The sequence below is a fragment of the Carcharodon carcharias genome, chromosome 12 (assembly GCF_017639515.1).
Source record: "Carcharodon carcharias isolate sCarCar2 chromosome 12, sCarCar2.pri, whole genome shotgun sequence".
Taxonomy (NCBI): Eukaryota; Metazoa; Chordata; class Chondrichthyes; order Lamniformes; family Lamnidae; genus Carcharodon; species Carcharodon carcharias.
Window position 1 is genome coordinate 95,926,557 of NC_054478.1, and position 25,364 is coordinate 95,951,920.

Genomic DNA, 25,364 nt, shown 5'->3' on the forward strand with positions numbered 1-25,364 from the left:
TGTTTCGTAAAGTGGTCACCCAATGAGCATTTGATCGCCCAATGTGGAGCGGATCGCATTGTGGGCAATGAAAACAGTATGCTAAATTGAAAGATGTAAATGTTAATTGCTGTTTCGCCTGAAAGGAGTGATTGGGGTCTTGGATAGTGAAGAGAGAGGAGGTCAAAAGGTGGGTATTATATCCCCTGTACTCACATAGGAAAGGGGACAGGATGTTGGGGGTGACAGAGGAATGTTCTAGGGTGTTGCAGAGGAAACAATCCTTTCAGAATGCTAGAAGCGAGGGGAAGAACTATTTTGTGGTGGCATCACGTTGGAAATGGTGGAAGATAATCTGTTGAACACAGAGGTTGGTGGGTTGGAAGATGAGGATAAGGGGAACCGTAGGGGAAGGGGCAGAGCAGAAATGTGGGAAATGGTTTGGACACGGTTGAGGGTTCTGTCAACCACAGTGAGGAGGAATCCTCACTTGAGAAGAAAGGAAGGACATATCAGAAGTGCTGGTGTGGAAGGTTGCATCATCAAACCAGATACAGAGAAACTGGGAGAATGGAACAGTGTGCTTTTAGGAAGCAGGGTTTAAAGTAGTGTGGTCGAGGTAGCTGTGAGAGTCAGTAGGCTTATACTGAATATTTGGTGATGGTCTGTCCCCAAAAATGCTGGCAGAAATCGAGGAAGGGAAGATTCAGAGATGGGCCACGTGAAAGTGACAGAAGAGTAAAATTAGGAGTAAAGTTGATTAAGTTTTCCAATTCAGGGCAAACAGTAAATGGCACCGACACTCCTCAATGTACTGAGAAAAAAGAATTGAGGGAGAGGGCCACAAGCAGAACTGGAAAAATGATGTTTTTCCACATATTCCATAAAAAGGTAGACATAACTAGGACGCATGCAGGTACCGATACCAACATGTGAAGAAGAGACATGAGTTAAAGGAGTTGTTCAATGTGCATAGAATTAACAACAAAAGCAACTTGCAGTTCTATCGTGTCATTAATGTAGTGAAACATCTCGAGGCACTTTACCGAAGCATTATCAAACTAAATTGGATACCGAGGCAGACGAGAGGATAATGACCAGAATTTTAGTTGTAATGATGGTAAAATTGTCTGTTTGCCACTGTTACCCTGTGAAACTGACAGCAACTTCTGGTGTCTGTACATTCGCAGTTGAGTGTAGAAACCCAGAAGTTGCTATCTGTATTCCTGCAGCTTCATAGGCACACAGTTGAAGGCAGCAATCATTTAGAAAAATCTGAACTGATGGATCTTTTCATTTTAGGCTGTAATATCATTGTTCAAAATCCCCCAACAAGTTACTACTTGATAATGAGGTGCACCTCGGTTTTTAACAGTATACTAAATTATAACTATGTTGAACAGTGTCTCTGACCATGGAAAAATAATTTTATATTTGTATAATGCCATTTTTTTCTATTATAATAATTGCATAGCCTTTTAATATAAGCATTGTTTTTTAAGTTTGTTGATACTTATGTCTCCAATGTGTATGTGTCAATCTTTATTTTGCACTTCTAAAATTTGTAATAAGGAAAGGTTAATCGATGAATGGTACTTGTTTGCTGTCTCTGAGAATTCTTCGGTGTGATTGGGTGCTTACCTTGCATGATGATCTCACTGCTACTGAGATCCCCTTGATTTGGAACCAGATTCATTAATGTTGGGAAAGATTATATCCATGCCATAGGGATCACTAGTTCCTTGTGGGTAGCTTTCTTTGAGGTCAGCAGTGAGTGCTGTTATTTTGCTGCTGAGTGAAATAGCGGCCGTTAAGGTGGCTGACCAAAAGCTTTGTTAAAAAGATAGGTTTTAACAAGCATATTAAAGGAGGAGAGAGGCAGAGAAGTTTGGGGAGGGATGTCTAGATTTTAGGACTTGGGCAGTTGAAAATGCAGGCCAAGTTTGGGGTGGTTAAAATTGGGGATGTGGAAGAGACCAGAATTGGAGGCATGCGAAGACCTCTGAAGGCTTGTAGGGCTGGAGGAGGACACAGAGATAGGGAGGAGTGAGGCCATGGAAGGAGTTGAAAATTTTAAAATTCAGACATCGTCAGACCAGGAGCCAATGTGGATTAGCAAGCACATGGGTGATGAGTGGACAGGACTTGGTATGATTTAGCATCTATGCAACAGAGTTTTGGATGAACTCATGTTTGTGGGGAGTGGAAGGCTGGCTAGGAGTGCACTGGAATAGTTAAGCCAAAAAAATAACAAAGGCCTAGATGAAGGTTTCAGCCGCAGATAAATTGAGACAAGTGTAGAGTCAGGAAATATTATGCAGTAGGATGTTGGTGAAAATTGGCTGTGTGGATCAGAGTTAACTGGGAATATAAAGCAAAGAATAGGGTCAAATTGGTGTATTTTGATCAACAGCATGCACAGTACCCTAAAGACCTCTACCTTTTCATTTTTATAAATGATTTTGACATAGGCACAAGATGGATGATGCTGATGTTTGTTGATGAAGCAGCTTGATGGCAAATGTGTTTCATTACAGCAAATTATGAAGTTGTAGATTATGTAAGGAAGAATGATTCAAATAAATCCTAAAATAGTAATTAACTGGCGAGTAACAGAGATTTTGGAGTGCTGATATATGGGTGCTTAAAGTTGGGAGTACAGTAGAAAAAAGTTGAAAAAAGCTAATGGGATTCTTGATTTTGTACGAAGGAGCATTGAATGTAAAAGGGAGGAACAAGAACAAATAGAACAACTTGGAGAGGCAAGAGGAAATGAAGTGGTACTAAAGAAAGTAAACTTGGAGTAAACCTTGAATAAAGGAAGAGGCAGCCATGGGAACTCTTTAGGAAGTAATGAATGAAGTAAAAGAGAAATGTGTTTTACTGAAAGCCAAGAACAGGCAAGCGAATTATGGGCACCTTAGATGAATGGAAAGGGAAAAAATTAATCTAAAGAAAGATATATATAAGAGATACTTAGATACTAAAGAGAGGACAAAAGGGAATGCAACTAATTTAGAGAAGCTCAAGGAAACCTCAGGAAAGAAAAGATCAAACAAAGTGATCAAGGAATCTAAAAGGAACTAATAGTGTTCTATAGATGCAGAAACAATTAAAAGAAAATTGAAGTGAGGGTAGGACCTCTAAAGGATGAGTAAAATAAACTCATAAGTAATGACAAAGAATTGGTAGAATTATTGAACAACTATGTTGTTTCAGTTTTTACTGGAGGTATCAAAATAGGCACCCCACCAGAGATAGAAAGGGAGAAAATAATTAATTAGTTGACTAAACTAGAAGAGGATAAAACCTCAGCTTTAAATGATATGCACTCATGCATTATCAAGCTAACCTGGGAGGAAATCATATGAGATTACTATGCTGTGATCACCACGCTCCTTTGCACTTACCTCTCCTATATATTCTTGTTCATTCCTTTCACATTCAATGCTCCTTTGTACAAAATTGAGAATCCCATTTGCCTTTTTCAACCTTTTTCTACTGTACTCCCATCTTTAAGCACCCATATATCAGTACTCCAAAATCTCTATGGGGAGAGTTTTCTCCCCATCAGCTGGGCCGGTCTGGAGCGGGCACAGGCGGGCGTGGAGCTGATCATCGCCTGCGATCGGCTGCGTGCTGCCATTTTACATGGGCGGGCCAATTAAGGCCCACCCAGCATGATGTGCGCCTGGTTGCGCTCAGTGCTACCTGTGCGGGTGGAGGGGGAGGCAAATGAGTGCAGAAGTCTCCCCGAGGCATGGAGCTGCCTCAGAGATTAACTCCAGTTTCAAAATTCAAAATAAAAAAGGGTTAAAATCATTTACGCATGTCCCCTCGTGTGACAGCGTCATAAAGGCTGGGACATATTTATCAAATGTTCAAAAAATATTTATTAATTTAATAAACCCTTCGTGAAACCTCATTGGCTAAAGATTATCTGTAAAGTGGGTATTTTGTGGCTAATCAAAGCCTTTATGTAACTACTCCTGTGTCAAATATGCTACTGAACCATTTGATGTAAATAAGCTATCTCATTAATGACAATGCTACTTGGAGAGTGATTTTTTTTTTACATAATGCAATAGTGCACAAGTTCATTTCCATGTGGGCTAATGGCAATGCCGATTTGTATTTGGAGCTTGATCTTTTTTTGTAAAGTCAGTTGGGTAATTCTAAAATCACTTGGGCTGGATATGCACAGTTGTTCTAAATAATTGGACATTTTACAATACAAGATTAAATAGGGTTTGAGTTTCAATGAAATGTAATATTTATGAGCACTGCTTGCTTTAAATATTTCACAGAATTTAAATTCCAAGTTTATTCCTTATGCTCAGATTTCCGAGCCCCTGTGAGCAAGAATTATAACATTGCATAAGAATTGAATGCAGTCTATTACAGTGCCAAAAAAAACATAATACATCTCAAAAACTAAGCTATGAAGGCTCATTGCAGCTTCAGTTCAGAAATTTATTTGGGTTAAATGATTATATCTCAGTTGCATTTTTTGTATTTTACTAAGCATTTCTGCAGCTAAAATAGTTTACATTATATCGCCACTGTCCTCCTGTCAAGCAGAAGTCCAAAACATGAAAAGAGTCTCTGAAGATAAAACCTCTTAAGCCTATAAAGCAGAACATTATTGACAACAGTACCATTAAATTTCTTTAAAGTTATATTTAAGTTAACCTATATTTTCTGTATATGCTTATCTCTGTTGATTTTGAAAGCATTTAAACAGTGATACCAGAGAACTGTATGGAAAAAGTTATTGATTTGGATGGAGCTGAATTTAAAAAAAAGGGTAATCTTCATGAAAAATGTTTCAAGTTGTTTGAGATGGCAAAAAAAAATCCTAAGTAATTTACAGACATACATTGCAAAGTATTTTGACAAGATTTATGTCATTTTTATGAGCTTGCAAGCAATATTTGTAAAAACTTAATGAAGACTCCTTTAACGGACACCGTTAATATTCCAATGCTGAAAACCCTTGGGTTAACATCTATCTCTTCAATTTCTTTGCACCAGTTGCCTTAGTAACCTCTCATAACCACTTTCCCTGAGGGACTAAAATTTATCAAGAAGAAATTAATAAGGGGAAAACATTAATTTCATTTCCTTATAGTGGTGTTTTAAGGCTCTATTAAGCCTTTTATTACACGTAATTTTGTAAGGCTCTGAAAAACCAAATTGTAGTTTCTTTTGAAAAATAGATACCGATTGTCACAAAAGAGAATATAAAGACATTGACCACTTCATCACAATGCTTTCTTAATGAAAATTGAACCTTTAAATCGTTAATGTTCATACATGTGGTGTTGGTGGTACAACCATAGACCTCAGATTTGTTCATCATGATTAGAAAACAAACCCTGCACCAAAAAAATGAATGCAGTACATTGAATAAGGAAAGCAAATGGGAAATATTTGTGTTAAAATAGAAGACACAGGGCAGCAAATCTTTGACTACAACAAGTATTAGTTATAGTCTGATCTTACAGATCATTCTTATTATACAGATTATAATGGCTTAGGTATGTAACTATGTTGCACACAGTTAATGTTTAAAAATGGCTTTGGGGAAGCAGTTATCCTTTGTACAATGTCAAATGCTTTGTTAAAAAGTTTGTTAAAACAAATAATTAAAATTGAATGTTATTTCATTTTATGGTGTGCTTTTGTTTTTAAGTTTCATAATACAGTAAACTCAGAAGTACAGGTTATATCTTCATGTATTTATTTAGCTCCTTGAATGCAGGGCAATGATTTAGACACAGGAAAAGGTTTCTGCCTTTAACCCAAACATCAATAATGTTGAGGTCTAAGGTATAGTTTATGATAGTAAAGGAGACCAAGCTTGAAGTTCAACAAAATAAAAGTACCTGATGCCACCTTGTTGGTAGGCATTTAATGCTGAAGTATATTTTAGCATTTTTCTTAATAATATATGTTAATATCATCAAATTACAGCTCAGTATGAATGGTTTCTTATTGTTTGTGGTATTATGTTGCCTGTTTTGGATTGACCAGTCATTTAAATATTTTGTTTTGGATTTTTGATGGATTTCACCTTTACTTATGTTACTTTGATTCCAGTGTCAGCTCAAGGGGCTCTCGCGCATCCAGCAAAAGTGAGGTCATAAAGCAGGCTAAGCAGCTAATCATGTTGGCGAATTCACATAGACAAAATATTTGGAAATAAAAGATACTGATTATCGGGGACACATTTTAATCATTTTACAGACAGCAAAATGAAGATTTGGATAACTTCATGGAATCAAGATAGAAGCTGAATATCATAAAATTGGAAATAAAATAGTTAATTTAAATCTATGAAATTTTTTTATCATAATGGAAAAACTTGACATTCCACAAATATAAAATTAGATTTTTAGGGCATGAGAGGATGGTGAGCAATAATTTTGAACTTAGCATGTCGTTAAAAGCCCAGTGATATCTAATTCAGCAAAGCACACCTTTTTCAAGGATTTTTACAGTGAGACTATTAATGTGAAAATGAAAGCTGTTATGATCCGCAGCTGAGGTTACCACTGGAGAAGCCTGATCCCAGGGTGGAACCCAGCTTGATTGACCCCAGCTTTTATTTGTTTGTTTAGATACGTGGAGAGTAGCTACTGAACAGAGTCACTGGAGTCAGCTAATGAACTTTTAACAAAAGCGTAAAACATTTATTAAACAAGAAAAGTTGAACTATATTACAATATTCCTTTACCCATAACTATACCTTTCCAAATATATACAGATTTGTAAGGATAATACAAATTACAAAACCTTATCTTATACTTCAAAGTTCATAGTAAGTACACAGTCCATGCACCAATAGGTGACCTGTGGTCAGACACACCACACTCTGAAACCAAGCGACTGGTGCCACCTCAACCAGATGCTATGGATCTCTCATCAACTCCCCTCAGATTCTTGTCAGTGTAAGCCAACCGGTCTCACTGACCTCCGTTTTTCACATGAGGGTTTCTAATCTCCACTCTCGAAGAACTCGCTTTGGAACCTTCTCCCAAACCACACTTTCTCTCAGATGCCTTCTGCAAGGGTTCACCTCCAAGATTTTGAACTCTCCTGATGTTCCTCTTCCCTGGGTCACCACATGCATTCAAGCTGTCTTCCACGCACTCTCTCTGACTCAACCATCAACAGTACACCACTGTTTCACATGCCCATAGTAAAGACTTAAAGATCTTCATCCATCTCTTGGACCTTCTTGTCTCTTGCAAACTGTTCTCGCTTTAAATCTGCTTTCTGCCACTTTTGTCTCTTTAAATCTGAAGTTTGGAGGCTTTCTCTCTGCCCTTGCTCTTAACTTCGTTTAACAGGACCTTTTCCAGGTTCCTGTCCTTCCCTTTGATTAGAAGGATGCTTGGGACTTTCTTCTGTTCCACTCCCCTGGATTTTGGGGTCTTTCCTTTAGCTTGGGACTTGCTATCTGTCCCTCCTAGGTGGCTTCTGTTTGGCAGCTGTCTTCAAACTGCAGTCAAAACTGCTGTTTCTTTAGTTTTTCTGTGTGAGTCTGTGGGAGGAACCTGCCTCTCTTGACTCTTTTGTTGGGCAACAGCCCAGTTTCTCTACTCTTGTTTGTTTAACTTAGCTGCAACAGTTGTAAACCTCTCATTCGAAATGCAGGCACCTTTTAAAGTGAAACCAAAACTCAACTTGACCTTTCTTAACATACAAATGGAAAAATACAATCAAGCTTACACTTTAAAGCTAAAACACATTCCTAATATCCACAAATACAAATGTAACTTACGTAAACTATCTCCTAACAAAGCTCATGTCAATTCAAGTAATTTCTATAGTTTTCCACCTATCGGGTCCTCAACATGAACTGTATAGAGGAGGGAATCACTGACCGCAACTTCTGGATTTCCATGTTTAGCTGCACATGATTGTGCTGAATGGAAATTGGGAGTTCAAGGAATGTGCTGTAACTAGAAGTATTGTCCCTCCCTCCTGTCAATCACTCATCATGTGATGCGAATACTGGGGCTTCAACCAAGAAAAAGCCTTTGTAACAGTGAAGAATCTACTTCATTCATCATGCTTGTTGGTACATTTTGACCCATCTAAAGAGCTGGTGCTGAAGTGTGATGCTTCTCCTTGTGGTATAGGAGCCGTTCTATCACATCAAATGGAGGACAGATCAGAGAGATCAATTGGCTATATTTCAAGAACACTCACCCAGGCTGAAAGGGGCTACTCCCAGCTGGAGAAAGAAGGGCTGTCAATTGTTGTATTTGTTGTCAAGAAATTTCACCAATACCTATATGGGTGACATTTCAAATTGTATCTGACCATAAGCCGCTGACAGGTGCATTCTGCGAAGACAAAACTATTCCGCCTATAGCTTTGGCGAGAATCCAGCGTTGGGCCCTGACGCTATCAGCTTACGAATATACATTTATGCACTGCCCTGGCTCACATATAGCCAATACAGATGCATTTAGTTGTCTTATGTTACCAGGTAGTCTTGCCAATACACCCTTTCCAATAAGAGTTACTGTTATTGTTAAATTTCTTGGATTCATCACCTGTATGTGCCAAACAGGTCAAAAATTGGACGATCAAAGACCCAGTACTGTCAAAAGTCAAAGACTTTGATTTACAAGGATGACCAAGAACACTTGTGTCTGATGACTTACGACCATTTTATTCCAGAAAAACTGAACCAAGTTGTCAAGATGGAATTTTGCTGTGGAGTTCAAGAGTCGTGGCCCCATCACAGGGTAGAGAGTCACTCTTGGCAGAGCTCCACAGTGCACATCTAGGCATATTGAAGATGAAGATGTTGGCATGTAGCTACGCCTGATGGCCTGGAATAGACAATGACATGGAGAGCATGGTTAAACACTGTTCCTTTTGCCAACAACACCAGAAGCTACCTGTTTCAGCTTCTCTTCACCCATGAGAATGGCCTGGCCGACCTGGGCTAGACTGCATATTGACTATGTGGGACTGTTTCTAGGCACCATGTTCCTATTAATCATCGATACACATTCAAAATGGCTTGATATCTGTGAAACAAAAATGCCAGCTTCAGCCGCAGCTATTGAAAAGCTGCGTCATTCCTTCAGTATACATGGCTTACCTGAGATTATTGTTTCTGATAATGGAACAGCTTTTGCTAGCATGGTATTTCAGTGATTCTTGGATTGAATGGCACATAAAGTCTGCTGCCTGGCATCCTTCATCCAATGGTCTTGCTGAAAAGAGCTGTCCAGATCTTTAAAGCTGGTATCAAGAAGATATCTGAAGGTACTCTGGAGTCTCGCCTTTCCAGATTTCTCCTGTTACCATACAACACCACATACAACTACAGGCTCAACACTGTTAGTTACTAATGAAACAACATTTGCATACATGTTTACACTTGGCATTACCAAAGCTAAAGGGGAAGGTAATGCAGAGCCAGGATAATCAAAAATTTAACCATGATCTACACAGTAAGAGACTGGTCTATTATCTTTTCAAATGCAAGTCAAATATAGAATTGTACGTAGATCATATTAGGGCTGGAGAAACATCCCAACGAATGCAAGATCAACCTGTATATTGATGTTTTACCGCCGACTTCTGAGGTGTGTGATCACCCTAGAACTGATATTCCAGACGTATCTAATGAATTGCCCAATACAGAGCTACCCTGTTCCAATGATGCATCCCCCAAGTGCAGTTCCAGATCCCGTTAATCCTATTCAGGAGCCTCCTTCGGTGGAGCTATGCTGCTCTAATCATCTCCACCGAGCTTCTCAGAGACTTCTATAATCACCAGAGGCTCTACAAATGTTTGCTGATTTTTCAGATTTTTAAAAAATTGTAAATGTAAGAAACTTAAAGGCGGAGGAAATGTAGTAACTAGACGTATTTTCCCTCCCTCCTGTCAATCACTCATCATGTGATGCAATTGGGGGTGCTTCGACCAGTAAGTTTATTATGCAGGTAATCCTGTGGGTGGGGCTTCCAATGGAGACATGACGTCTAGCGTGCAAGAATCTCTACATGTCTCCTAAATAAAGTTTAGTCTTTTCTTCATCAAAGCTGCTGCTCCATCAAGTGATTACAGAATGCTAGTTTCGGGATGGTATGTGATTTGGATTGGTGATACTTCCATGATATTGCTACATTTATCTTTCTTGATGGTATATATTACTGGACTGGGAAGTGTTGAAGTCAATTTGATGAGTTTCTGCAGTGTATTCTTGTAGGTGGAACATTTTGCAGCCACAGTATGCTGCTGAGGATAGGGGTTTATTGAGTTGAGTGTCAGGATTACCAGTCAAGTAGACTGCTTGACTGATGGTGTCAGACTTCTTTTGCGGGCAAGAGAGCGGTTCAGGGCCTGTTTCTTTTCTCCTCTTATGCTGTTCTTTAGTCAGTTGTAGAAGAAGTTTAACTATTTCTGGTTATGATTGTCTCTTAAGCATGTGTTGGGGTTTGGATTTTTTCAGTACCTCCCCACTGCAGCTCATATGCCCTTCCATTCCATTTAGCATGTCTGGTTGTCTGAGAGAACTGCCTATGTATTTAGGACACTCAATTTGAAGTATTTAAAAAAAAGTCTTCCTTTTGCTCCAGTTCTTTTTTTGGTTCACCACCTTCAAATCTGTAAATCATTTCAGAACTTAATTGCATAGGCGTTGGCCTGAAAACTGAGGTTTAGCTGGATTTCTGCCACCTCATTGTCATTCTTAGCTTGTCAAAGTAAAGGAAGCTAAATATTCCTAGTCACAAAAACTTTGAATGAAATCCATAAGTTAGGATTGATTCAGTTTACTTGAGTTTTGGTCTAATTGTTTCACTCTGTCAGATGTTTAGTCTAAATTAAATGAAAACAGTAAAAATTGCACCACTCCCCAAAAGAAGCATGAGTATTATTTCTGTCAAATTTAGCTTAATGTTTTGTGTATAATACATTATTCCCCATTAGAAATCACTGTAGGGATAAGTTATAATTTATACAAATTGCTGACTACCTAAGTTTATAATGTGCATCTTTTCTGCATGGTTGTTCACTGTTTTCCACACAGAGAACATCCGCTGCACATGTTTATAAGAAATTATGCTGATGATTAAATATAAGTGTTTGTAAAATTATATAATTCACAGCGTATGCGAAATTGATATACAGCTTTGATATTTAAGCAGGGCTTAAAATATGAGGATTATGTGCAACAGATGGTTTTAGAAACTCTGTAAAAGACAAACTTCAGCTAAACAACTGAGTGAGGTTTAAGTGCATTTTTTAAAAATTCAGATTGGTGACTATCAGGGCCAAGAGAAACAAAGTATACGTGATGAAGAAATGGGCAATGAAGGCATATGGTTAAGAAAAGTAACTGCATGAAGGAAATATATTGCATTAGATATTGATTAAAAATTTCATCACTTTTAATCAAAGCAAAATTATTAGCTGAATCTTTCGTATGTCTTGGCTCGCTGTATTATTAGATCAAGCCATGTTATATATTAAACTTATTCAATATTTAAAACGTGTATCCACAGAATCCAATTGCTTGGTGAATAATGTTTTAGTTCTGAGGGTGTGGATGGTGACATCCATCTTTGTGCAACAGTTAAAAGAATTTTGCAGTTTTACTCTCTGCTGGATTTGAGCTTTATGAAGTCAAGGTCCTAGTAGTGTGAAATTCGCTGTCCCTCTCCAACAGTGGGAGGGAAGTCACCACTTAATATTAGTGCATTTAGAGTTGAATTGAGTTTTACTGTGACTTTTCAATCATTGTCCCTGTTCATCATGTGAAAATGGCTGTATAACTCTAGTGAAAGAGCTTATTTTTCCAACCTCAACATCACTTTGGCAATATAATTTGGTTTCCTTCTTCAAACATTTACAAAAATATCACTCTTCTTCTCTAAAGCATGATTTATTTATTAGCAGTGTTCTGTATCACATTTATCATGCACTGCCATGAATGAAATAAAGTCTGACTCTTTACCTTAAATCATTCATTGCCTGGTGAGCTGATTTCTACTGTTCAGTTGGATGACATACCTTTGGTGATAGAATGGGATGCAAAAAAATGGTACAACATGTTAGCATCGAGTGACAGAATACAAGGCAAGTTGAAAAATACTCGAACCAGATTTCAGATTTGGAGTATTTTAACTCCTGGGTCTTATTTAAGTTTGGCTGCCATGTTTTCCACCCCATCATGTCTGGAACAGGCAGCCCACCCACTTTGTATAATTTCAACTGAGCCTCTTGTGGCCTATTTAAGTCAGGAATGCAACCCCCCAAAGGAACATTGCATTCACCACATTGAGAGTGGTGTTTTGTAGAGCTGCATCGTGCAAGATAAGTTGGAAGTGAACGCCAAGATTGTCCTAAGTCTCCCTTGAAGAAGTGAAACAAAGTTTTCTTTCCCAACAATGGAAGGAAGAATCCCTAAGTTGACTTTCACCAGATCTGGAGAGAGGTGGCTTAAGATCACCTTCAGGCACATCATCCCCAGGACCTGAGAACAATGCAGGAAATATTTCAAAGTCTAATCAAAAGCAGGAAGGCGAGTACAGCTCTTCATTTCTCCATTCCCCTCCATAATGCCTGGTAATTGTAGTTTTTCCCACCCTACCATCCCCCCACCCCAAACATTCTGAACTATACATTCTCCTGTATCAAATCCTGCCACACCCATCACATAGGCTTACTATAACACCTCTTATTCTCAGTCCAACTACATGCTCAGTTCTTGCTGCTTTCAAAGCCTCTGCTAACGGCATTTTTCTCACCAGGTAATTACTGGAGGAGAAAGGACTCGTCTGATGAAAAACAAAATATTGCTGGAAACCTGAAATTAAGACAAACAGAAAATGCTGAAAATACTTAGCAGGTCAGACAGCATCTGTGAAGAAAAACAGAACTAATGTTTCAGGTTGTGATGACCCTTTATTAGGAGATTGCCTGTTGGAGGTTAAGGCCCTCTCCCAGTTCTGATGCAGAGGACAGATAAGTGGACTTTAGGTTCCCAGCTATGACAAAGAATTCTTCCCTCTTGCAAGTAGTAACACAAGTCTAGAAGGCCTGCCAAGGAATTTCAGCATCATGGCTGAAATTAGGGATAAGTCCACTTTCAACTTGTTTGGTATCAACTTCCACTCTGCACTTTTAAGTTAGAGCATGTAGCCAGATCTAAATGTGCTTCAGGTGTCAAAGTTACCAGTCTTTGTAGTTTTGATGAAAGCACAAATGGCTCCCATCTAATACTAACTAATACTAACTCCATCTTGAAGAGACTAATTAACTGAATAGATATGGGCATTCAAGACATCACTCATTTGCTGCAGTTAGTTCTTCTGCAGACCATTGGGACTGATACACCACTGCCACTTCCATGAAGCTGAAGCTCAATGGGAAAGGTATGTGTTTCCGTCTGTCAGGATGTTAGCACATTTATTCCCTTGCCAATCCTTAAACAACAATTGTCATGATACCAGAAGACCATATGGGCCAGTATGCCCTTGTGGTAATTGAAGTGCAATAGTGTGCGGCTGGGCCCTGACAGCTTTGAGCATCCTCTACTCGTAAGCCACTAGCATTTCAAGGATTCCAACATGAGCAACTGCAGCCTTCACCAGCTCTCCTGAAACCACTGAGTAAAGAATATCTTAATGGAAAAGAAAGTAAGTTCTTTGGATACGTATAAAAACAGAAAATGCTGGAAAAACTCAGCAGGTCTGGCAGCATCTGTTCAGAGAGAATATTTGTTAACAGAGTTAATATTTCGAGTCCAATATGACTCTTCGTCTCGAGTTTCGATGAGGAGCCATTTTGGACTCGAAGTGTTAACTGTGTTTCGTTCTCCACAGATGCTGCCAGACCTGCTGAATTTTTCCAACACTTTATTTTTATTTCGGATCTCCAGCATCTGCAGTATTTTGCTTTTATATCTATGGATACACACTTTGTTGAGAGATCAATTCAATACAATTATTGTGTTTGGCATTAAAATAACCACCTTTGTTACATTTGGTACTTTAGACTGCAGTGCCTTTTCATAACAGCTTTTGCATTACAGAATGCTATTTGTATAAAAATTGGCTCAATGATTTCAGTGTTCTTTAATGTGGGTTTAAGAATGTCATGAAACAGGGTAGAACAGACTTAATGCAGAGGGATGCTCTGTAAGCTTTCAGGGTAGGGAAAGGAACATTGTTCTATTCACTAATTCCTGGACTCTGCCTGCAAAATGTTGTGTTCTCACCTTCATTCAATTAATCCTTGTCAGATGATCACACTGATGATGCTCCATCCAACTGCAATTTCTCTGAATTGCCATGTTGTGCAACATGCAGCAACTACAGTGATGCAACAGACTTTGTATGGGGGCATATTGTAGGAAGTTTCTGGATCTATCCTTTGCTTCAGCGGCTCTGTGTAATATGGTCAATGGTGTCCCCGGCTACGATTGTCCCTGTCCAGTTCAAGCATGGGGTTGCAGAAGAGGTATGTATCATTGGCCATGGTTGAAACAGGAAAGCTGCCTCTTGGTGCAATGCCCCTCAGTCATTTGAAGGAATATGTCTCTTGCCATATGGGCTGGGTAAAGCCTTTCATGAGCAGATTCCCTCACCTGTCTTCTCAGGAGTCCATCTGTAGCTCATCCTGAATGCTGAGGCTATTGCTGCTGTTCCCCTTCCTCCAAATGTTCCTCCATCCAAAGCAATGAGCACAACTGTGAACCATGATACGCTGTGAAAGCTTAACTTGGATGAGTAGGGGAGAAAAAAATCAAGCAATTATCTAAGTCCAAAAATTCTTTTGAAACTCATTAAGAATAATAGTGCACAGTCCTCTAAAAACCAAATGTCCTTTTAAATACCCTCTGCAGTGAAACAATTGCTCACTGAAGCCAATTGCTCCAGTTTCACAGTGATTTGGGCATTGAGTGTAGCTCCTAATCGCTCCGTTAAAACTGCAATGGAGTTCTAATGTGCATGCATTTTTGAGGCACCCCAAGTGCAATGGGAAGTTAAAATGGCATCCAGCTGGGAGAGGATGCTAAATCAAAATGCTTGATTTCAAATCCACCTTGTCTTTTTGCTGGGTGGATGGGTTAAAATTAATCCCCCAGTTTTACAATTTTAATGTGTTGCACTGTTATTTTGTATTGGAATAAAATTTAAAAGGAGGAGGGAAGAAGTATAGGATCTGTGTATTATGAGGTGATGTTGGAAAGTTGGCCAATTTCTTCAGAAAAATATTTCTATTGGTCCAGATTTTTGCAGTTGCCAATAGTTTGTTTTTAGCAACCATTTGTTATTTTTACTGGTTTTTATTTCACTTACTTATTTCTGGCTGAAAACTTTCTGAATTATTTGTCACATATCCATTATTTTGGAGCTTCTAACATGACACTGTTGGCTCAAAGTTTTGCTGGAACACATCCTAGTTTCTTGTTGAATGTTATTATGACTGATCATAATGTTCTATTATGATTCTTATGATTTTTAAATCAATCTCTGCAGTGTCACTCTGGAAGTTTTTCTCTGACACTGCGCTCGACTGACTAGAGCTGCTTTGCAATGTTTTTGACTGCTTTGCTAATGCTGCATATATTTTTAAAATTGAATTTGTACAAGAAAAGTACGTTCCCAACTGCTTTCTAATCTTATTTTAAGAATTCATCTAAATCACCCACTTGAGATACATTGTTATGTCTCATTAAATTAATTGTATAGAAAATGAAATTCAGCAAAATCTATAAGGAAGAAGAAATTTTTGGCCTAACCACTTGAAATTGTGCACAAACTGTTCAATGTTCAAACCTGATATCACTCTCATTAAAGAGGTGGGTTGCTTAATTCACAAGACAATGAACACTGAAAATCATGGTATTTCTTTGTCATTTCCTTACACCTTTAAATGATATTGAAGAGCTGAATGACATGGCCAACATTTTGTTTAAAAAAATGTATAAGTCAATGTTGATATTATATGATAATACGTCATGTAAGTATGTGGAATAGTTGCTATTTTTGCTGGTTTTTATCGGTAACTTTACATTGCTTTCACACAGTCCTGCATTAGTGATTCAAGTAGTACAACTTCAAAAGAAAAAATATTGTAATCCATCTTAAGTGACAGAGCACTTTTGGTGGCTGTTATCAAAACCTGGATCCCAATTTGCCCAACCTTTGGACCAAGACAGCATGCAAGATGATGAGTGAACTGAAAATTGAACCATGAACAAATGCAATTTTTAAAGAAATCTAACCCCATTCCATCTTTCCCCTTTCCCCTTATAGCTGGACAATTAGAGATTTTATGATGATATCAGACCTTGTGCTGACCGTTGCAGCGCAAATCACTGTTTGCATGATGCTTGTAAATTAAGTTGACGATTTGAGAATATGCCACTGCTTAATTGAAGTAAATTATCAATTAATGCAGCCCTTTCATAATTCATTTTAGTTCTAGGATTTGTAGTCATCCTCACTCATAAAACTCCTGTTGTATAATAATATTCAACAACTTCCATCATTAAACTTTATTGCAACAAGAAATCTTACTGTATTTTTGCATGAGTGTCATTTAATCAGATTTAATACAGATAGCAATGCTAGCGCTTTGTTTTATTGTATATTAGGTAAGAGAGAGAAATAAAATAATGGCTGCTTTCCATGAAAGCAATCTTAATTACTGGTTGAATTTTAAAAGGGAGACTGCTGTCATTATTGTAGACCTATTTTTTTCAAATTGTAAACATAATGGGAGGAAGAATTTGTTTGTGTAGCACTGCTTTTTCCAGCTTTCATGTGCTGTGGGTGTCACTGGCTAGACCAGCATTCATTGCCCATCCCATATTGCCCTTGAGAAGATGATGGTGAGCCACCTTCTTGAACCGCTGCAGCACGTGTGGCATAGGTACACCAAGTGCTGTTAGGGAGGAAGTTCCAGAATTTTCACCCAGCGAGAGTGAAGGAACGGAGATATAGTTCCAAGTCAGGATGCTGTGATTCTTGGAGGGACACTTGCAGGTGGTGGTGTTCCCATGCATTTGCTGCCCTTGTCCTTTTATGTGATAGAGGTCAGGGGTTTGGAAGATGCTATTGAAGGAGCTTTGCTGCAGTGCACCTTGTAGATGGTGCACACTGTGTGTCACTGATGGAGGGAGTGGATGTTGGAGGTGGTGGATGGGGTACCAATCAAGCTGGATGGTGTTGAGCTTCCTGAGTTTTGGTGGAGCTGCACTCATCAAGGCATGTGGAGAATCATCACACTCTTGACTTGTTCCTTGTAGATGGTGGACAGGCTTTGGGGAGTCAGGAGGTGAACTACTCACTGCAGAATCCCCAGCCTCTGACCTGCTTTCGTAGCCACAGTATTTATATGGCTGGTCCAGTTCAGTTTCTAGTCAATGATGACCCCCAGGATGTTGATAGTGGTGGATTCAGTGATGGTAATGCCATTGAATGTCAAGGGGAGATGATTAGATTCTCTCTTGTTGTAAATGGTCACTGCCCGATACTTGTATGGCACGAATGTTACTTGCCACTTATCAACCCAAGCCTGAATGTTGTCCAGGCCTTGCTGCATATTGGTGTGGAATGCTTCAAAGCAGTGCTACACAGACCTACATAGATTTCCTGGGAACAGACAGCGCTGAGAGTCGCTACCTGTGCAATCCATAGCATTATATCATTGTGAAAACCTGCACAGACCACAACAGGTGCCTGCAACTCTGTGCCTCCAGGGAATCAATGTAGTCTATGTAGCACCACTTTGAATGAATGCTACATGAACAAATTTTTCCTCTATATAACATACTACATTTTTCTCTTCCATTCATATGAAATATGTTGGAAAAGATTCATTAAATATTTATATTCTGTTGATTAAAATTGTTGACATTTTGTGGTTTGGCTAGTTGTTGCCGGCTTGTTATGTTGCTACATGTTTAATCTATTGAAAATCTGTTCTACAACAGAATACGGATGCACTCTAATTAAATAAGCAATTAAAGTATTTCTTTTAGTGTTTAGTTTAATGCTTGAATAGTTTGCATACTTGTTGAGGAAAATGTATCTCAAACATTGGCTTTTTCCATGTGACCTTTTACTGTGCTTCATATACATTTAGTATTTATGTAATCACTTCAGTGTTCCATCAACTATTTGATTGCATTATGTTGTCATAGCTCACTGCCTCTGTGTTGTCAGACTGCTTGTCCAAAAACCAGTCCTGGATGAGCCTCAATTTCCTCCAATTCCAGAATAGGATGACTAAAACCTTGGTCTTCGAACCCTACAACAAACTCTATCCACAAGCCACTGATTTCTTCCCCCCAGCTGGCCACTGTCTTGGGCTCAATCAGGGTGTTCACAATCTTGCTGCCGTACCTGGCCCTGAGCTGAGCTCTCAAATCCATATCCTATCCCTGATGTAGGCCAGCTTCAACAAAGGAACATGGCCATTCTCCACCTACCTTAATTTAACTGTTCCTGAAACCCTCAGCCCTGCTTTTGTTACCTCCAGAATTGATGATCCCAATGGTCTGGATTTTTCCTATGGCGGGTGGGCAGGGCGTGGAGTGGGCGGGGGTGGGCGCGGAGCTGATCGCCACCCGTGATTGGCTGCGTGCTGCCATTTTACGCAGGTGGGCCAATTAAGGCCCGTCCAGCGTAATGCGTAGCTGCTGGCTCTCACCTGTGTGGGCGGGGGGAGGAGGGAGAGTCAGGGCTGCCTCAGGGAGATTGAATAGAGAATAAAACAGTTCAACAAATGATTAAAAATTTATTTAAACATGTCCCCTCATGTGACAGTATAAGATGAGTTGGGACATGTTTGCAAAGTTTGGAAAATTTATTTATTTATTTTACAAAAGCCTCAGGAAACCTCATCCTACCTGTAGATGAGGTTTCCTGAAAAACACGAAGGCCGCTTGGGCTTTTCGCCTGCCGGCCAACCTTAAGATTGCTTGGGCAGCGTTCTTATGTACTTTAATTAATCCCTTAATGGCCTTAATAGGCCTTTAACATTTCGGTGTGCATGCACGCATGGACTTCACGTGGCTGCCAAACAAAATACCGCGCATCATTTTATGCGTCGGCATGTTGGCCCACCCCCACCCGCTGACCGGAATATTCTGCCCAATGATCTACTAGCCAGCCTCCCACTTCTCGTCTTCCAAGACTTGAACTCATGCAAAGCCTAGCTGCCCATATCCTAACATGTATCAAGTCTCATTCACTCGTCAGCCCTGTGTTTACTGGCCTACACTAGCTCCCTGTCCACCAGTGCCTCTGTACAGCATGATAACAGGAAATACTTTACTTTTTAGAATCAAATAAATAATTTCGCATATGGCTTGTTTCCATTTGTGCAATATTATTCGCTTGAAAGACCACTGACTACTTCATTTATTATATAATGGGAGGAAAGACTAAGCTCATCAACAAAAACTGTATCTTTAAATCTCTGGGAAGTTACACAGTTTGCATTTTAAAGCCACTGAAATACTTGAAATACAAATAATTTTCAATAGCTTCCATAATTGAATTGTTTTTGAAAATACTGCTTTTCACATTCTGCCTCACTTGTTACGCATATGTTAATCCTTGTGGAGTTAGCTCAAAGCACATTATGTTTTAACAAAAAAGTAATACTTTATGACAAATTTATTCATTTATTCAACAAATCTCACTCTGTTAATAATATTTTCTTCAAATTTGAGTTTTATGTTTAAGCGTGTATGAATTTCGACTGAAAGCGCAAGACTACATATACTTTGTGATGAATTTAAGAAAAAAGTTTGAACGTTCATGTGGTTATAAGCCCCACAGTACATAGCAACATCTGCCTTGCAGCTGCAAGTCATTAAGCTGAGCTAGAACTTCCTCTTCAGAATTCCAGGCTTTTTCCGAGACCAGTAAGTTGTTTCAGTTCTATATCAGTATATTTCTAAGTCAACGTGAGGTGCTCAATCTTCTCATTTGAGGCACCAGTGCTAAGCAATTGGAAAGAGATTATATTTGGGATTAACAGACAGATTTGCATGCCTGCTTGATACGGATTCAAAATTAGGTCTGTGCTTGGCTTCATGTTGCTGTAAGTAGACTGCTTTCAGATCTCCTTTGTGTCGGGTGCTATGGAAAGGAAAGAGCCAAATATTCTGAGATTTATTGATTGCAATGTTAAGATGAACAGACAGAACGCCAAAGCAATATACAGTACAAACAACTTAGTCAATAAAGCAAAGATTTAAGTGATGTACTATTGTATGTTCCTATGCTGTCATTGTATTCTACTGAAGGAATGTGATGCGGCTAAATTATCCATCAGGTTTACATTAGTAAACTGAAGAATGGTTATTTTGAATCAGATGCTTCTTGGTCATTATTGATAACTGTGCATTTTTAAAAAAATTATGAAGAATTTCTATTTCTGAAAACATGCATGCCTAAAGAGGTCTTAATATTTTTAGTAATTTAATACTTTTAGTGATGTAGTATAACTTGCAGCAGTTTAAAAACAGCTTACAGTTCTCAAGTCCAAGGCACTGAAGTACAGGAGGCTGTAAAATTGTAATTTGGATAGTTAGGTGGCGTGGAGAACATAAATTCAATAAGTCTTCCCTAATTCAGCTAATTACATTTAACCTGTGGATTTCAATTTACACTTACTGTATGTAAAACACTGGCAGTTATCTGTAATTATCTAAGGCGAGTCAACTTGGATCATAACGACTGTGAAAAAAGAACTGTCAATGAATGGTAGATTTTATTATCTGGTGCTTCTTCATGAATCAGATGGATTTATGTTTGGCTGTTATATACAATGATTTATAATATTTTAATTTGTATGTAGACTGAAGATTTGACATTATTGTACTATGTTGTAAAGAAATATGTCTTAAAATGGAATCCTAGCCAATTATTTGAAGTAGAATTTCTCCTGATCGCCCACCATCATGCGGGCATAGAAACATAGAAAGCCTGTTTGGTCCATTATGCCTTTATTATGTCACTGTGTATTTGAAAGAGCTATCCAATTAGTCCTGCTCCTGTGCTCTTTCCCCAGTGCCCTGCAAGTTTTAACTATCCAGTATTTACCCAATTCACACTTGAAAATTACTACTGAATCTGCTTCCATCACCTATTCAGACAGTGCATAACAAATCATAACACAGACCCTGAAAACAAATTCTCATCTTCCATCTAGCTCTTTTGGCAATTGTTTTAACTATGTGCCCCCTGGTTACTAGCCATGTTGCCAGTGAAATCAGTTTCTCTGTATTTACTCTATCAATAAGCTCTCATAATTCTAAACATTTGTGTTAAATCTCCCCTTAATCTCCTCTGCTGTAAGGAGAACAATCCAAACTTCTCCAGACTATCCACATAGCTGAAGCCTCTATTCTCCTGGGACAATTCCAATAAGTCTCCTCTGCACCTTCTCCAAATCCTTGACATCCTTCCTAAAGTGTGGTTCTGAGATTTGAACACAATACTCAAGCTGAAGCCTAACTACTGATTTATAAAGGTTTAGCAAATTTTTCTTGTCTTTACCCTCTTGTGCCAGATTTTCCCTTACTGTCTCCGGGTCAACCAGCATCAGGTGGGCAAAAGAGAGGCTGGAGGGACCGGATTCCTGAATTCCCACCCCCTTTCCTGTTGCCGGCAATTTTGCTTGTCACAGGGTAAGGGGCAGATCATGAGCCCGCATCTAGCTGTCCTGACGTTGCCAGCTCCAATTGCAGAAGTGGGCATTTCAGAAGTCCCACAATTGTCATGAGGACCGGCTAGCTTTTGAAAGCAACATGGATCACAACAACTTAGAGGTGTTGTGAACCTTTGTTTGAAGTGAGGAACCATATGATAGGTAAGTTTAAAGGTGTTGCCAACTTCATATTTCATAATGAAGTGCTGTATGATAAATTCTACATGTTTTTAATACAGTGATTGATGATAAGGTAAGTAACCATTAATTTTAACGGCATTGTGAAAGTGAGAAAGTATTCAGATGTAGGGTACACTACCCAATGGATAAAGTGTGATTTTGCATTGTATACTAGTGAAATTCAGATGTGACTGTGTCAATTGTTCCCTTTGCACTCATGTTTGAGTGCAAGTCTCTGGGTCCCAATGGATTACATCCTAGGGTCTTAAAAGAGGTGGCTAATGAGGTAGTTGATGAGCTGGTGTTAATTTTCAAAAATTCACTAGATTCTGGAAAAGTTCCATCAGATTGGGAAGTAGCAAATATAACTCATCTATTCAAGAAGGGAGAGAGGCAGAAAACAGGAAATTATAGGCCAGTCGGCTTCACTTCTGTTGTGGGGAAGTTAGTAGAATCGATCATTAAAGAGGGTATAGCTGGGCACTCAGAAGAGTTCAAGGCAATCGGGAAGAGTCAGCATGGTTTTATGAAAGGAAAATCATGTTTAACCAATTTATTGGAGTTTTCTGAAGGAGTAACATGTGCAGTGGATAAAGTGGAGTCTTTAGATGTACTGTACTTAGATTTCCAGAAGGCATTTGATAGCGAAGATTACGGAAAAAGAAAGTGCATGGTGTAGGGGGTAACATATTAGCATGGATAAAAGATTGGCTGGATGGCAGAAAGCAGAGAGAATGCATAAATGGGTCTTTTTCTGATTGGCAGGATGTGACAAGTGGCATCCCTCAGGGGTCTGTACTGAGGCCTCAACTTTTAACAATTTACACCAACGACTTCAATGAGAGGAGTGAATACATGGTAGCTAAATTTGCAAATGACACAAAGATAGGTAGGAAAGAATGTTGTGAAGAGGACATGTGGAGGTAGCAGATGCATATAGATAGGTTGAGTGAGTGGGCAAAGATCTGGCAAATGGAGTTTCATTTGGCAGGAAGAATGAAAAAGCAGACTATTACTTAAATGGGGAATGGCTGCATAATTCTAAGGTGCAGAGGGATCTAGGTGTTCTAGTAAATGAGTCACAAAAAATTAGTATGCAGGTAAAGCAAGTAATTAAGAAGGCCAATGGAATGCTATCCTTTACAAGAGGGATTAAACATAAAATTAAAGAAGTTATGCTTTAGTTATACAGGGCATTAGTGAGGCCGCACCTCGAATACTGTGTGCAGTTTTCGTCCCCTTACTTAAGGAAGGATGTTAATGCATTGGAGGCGGTTCAGAGGAGGTTTACTAGAATGATTCCTGGAATGAGTGGGTTGTCTCATGAGGAGAGTTTGGACAGACTGGGCTTGTTTCCATTGGAGTTTAGAAGAGTGAGGGGTGATTTGATTTAAGTATACAAGACTCTGAACGGCCTTGACAAGGTGGACGTAGAAAGGATGTTTCCTCTTGTGGATGAGTCCAGAACTAGGAGGCACTGTTTTAAAATTAGGGGTTGCCCTTTTAGGACAGAGATGAGGAGATTTTTTTTCTCGGAGGGTTGTGTGCCTTTGGAACTGTGCCTCAGAAGGTGGTGGAGGTGGGATCATTGAATATTTTTAAGGCAGAGGTAGATATAGAATCTTGTTAGGCAAGGGAATCAAAGGTTATGGGGGTTAGATGGAAAAGTGGAAATCGAAACATAAGAGCAGCCATGATCTTATTGAATGGCGGAGTAGGCTTAGGGGACCAAATGGTCTACTCCTGTTCCTATTTCTTATGTTCTTATGTTTTCCTTGAACTTTAGCCCAGCTATCTGTTTGGATATTGCAATGCTTTGACAGATGGCTGTGATTCTGGCTGACTTTAAAGGCTTTAATATATTCAACTTTGGAGGTTTTATTGACATAGTTGTTCAATGTAATGTCTTTGTGAATGCTTGGCTGAGTTCCAAACCCACTAATGGATTCAGCTCAGCAAGAGGTGTTGACACAGCTGTCAAGGGGACTGGGAGCTTGGTTATTTTGACAAATTTGTGCAGTTATTTTGACAGATTTGAGTAGTTATAAGAATTATGTTTTTGAAGTACTGTTTATTTATCTTGATGGATTTATGAGCTCCTCGACTTGCCAATGTGAGTAGATGGCTTGTGATTTCTCTATATAGTGGATACTGGGTGAGTGGATTTGGGGTGGGGGGGGGGAGTAAAGGTGTATAGGGGTGAATAGAGGGTTTAAAGGGTGAGGGGGTGGTGAGAATTACAAGGCCTCACACTCCTCTCCAGAACTGGGCTGACATCCCAGTAAATGGAAGCGGGCCCTTTAACCTGGCCACGTGGGCATCTTCCTGCATTCGCATCTGCGGCGGTGGCCCTGACTCCAACCCGTCCCCGCCACCAGCCATGAAATAGTGGCGGCAGGCCCTTTCGGTCAGGAGGTGGGATCGTAATGTCGGAAAATCCCCCAACTCCCGATTTACAGCTCCCAAGGTGAAAACCATGCCCTTTTCCTTATTATAAAGCCATTGATCATGTGTTTTTGTTAGCAGCTTCTCGATTTCTCCTGTCACTCTCAAAGAGTTAGGTAAGTAAGACCCCAGCCTCACTGTTCCAGCATCCGCTTTAAAATTGTACAATTTAGTTTATATTGTCTTTCTTTATTCTTCCTTCCAAAATGCATTACGTAACACTTGCCTGTATGAAATTTCATCTGCCAAGCATCTACCCATTTCACCAGCCTGTTTATATCCTCCTGAAGTTACTGATTCGCTTTACTGCTTATTACTTTGAGTTTTACGTCATCTGCAAACTTTGAAAATATGTCCTGTGCACCCAAGTTCAGGTCATTGATGTATATCAAAAAGTGCAATGTCCTAAGTGGCTTCTGCTGATTTTTCATTGAAGTTGTGGGCAGGGGCCTCAAGGAGCCCCTGCAGAAACTCTAACTCCCAATTCCTGCGCATAGGCTTGTTATTCAGTACAGCAGCTTCAAAGTTAGATCCAAGATATGCCAATCCTGTTGTGATCTTTTGAAAAATGTTAACTTGAGTATAATTTATGAGCTTCGTTCAGTAGTTAATTTTTGTTTTTCAAGTCATAATAGGTTAGTTTCATGAGTAAAGAATACTCAACCATCAGGTAATAAAATTGTAATTTGTGTGTAAAACATAACTTCCTCCTCCTGCAGGTACCATGCTATAAGAGGATGCTGGCGACCATGGACTTCCATTGGATTGGTCCGTGATTATGCTTAGCAAAGTACTGCAGTAGTTTGACCCCGAATCTCTTTTGCTCTTACTGCCTGCCATCAGCGGTATTGGAAGGATTTGGAGGTTGGTAAATCAACCTGTTTGGCCACGTTATGAACGCACCTTCCATGGCCATCAAGCCTTGGAGTAGGACTTGAACCCAGAGCTTCTGGCTTAGAGGTAGGGACGCTACCACTGTGCCACATGACCTCCATTAAACTATAACTTAATGGAAGATAAGTAAGAAAAAGATGTACACAACAGT

At 39.3% G+C, this 25,364-nt stretch overlaps 1 protein-coding gene across 3 annotated transcripts in view; it reads left to right on the top strand.

Annotated features, from left to right (window-relative positions):
* Nucleotides 1-25,364, top strand: part of gulp1b (GULP PTB domain containing engulfment adaptor 1b) — a 428,880-nt gene that overhangs the window by 141,003 nt on the left and 262,513 nt on the right. The window contains exon 1 of one of the 3 annotated variants that reach the window (XM_041200979.1): nucleotides 19,865-19,904. The exons of the other annotated variants lie outside the window; for them this stretch is intronic. The gene's annotated coding sequence lies outside the window, so the exon portion shown is untranslated. Of the gene's footprint in view, nucleotides 1-19,864; nucleotides 19,905-25,364 lie in introns of those variants that run through there. 3 annotated transcript variants of the gene reach the window in all.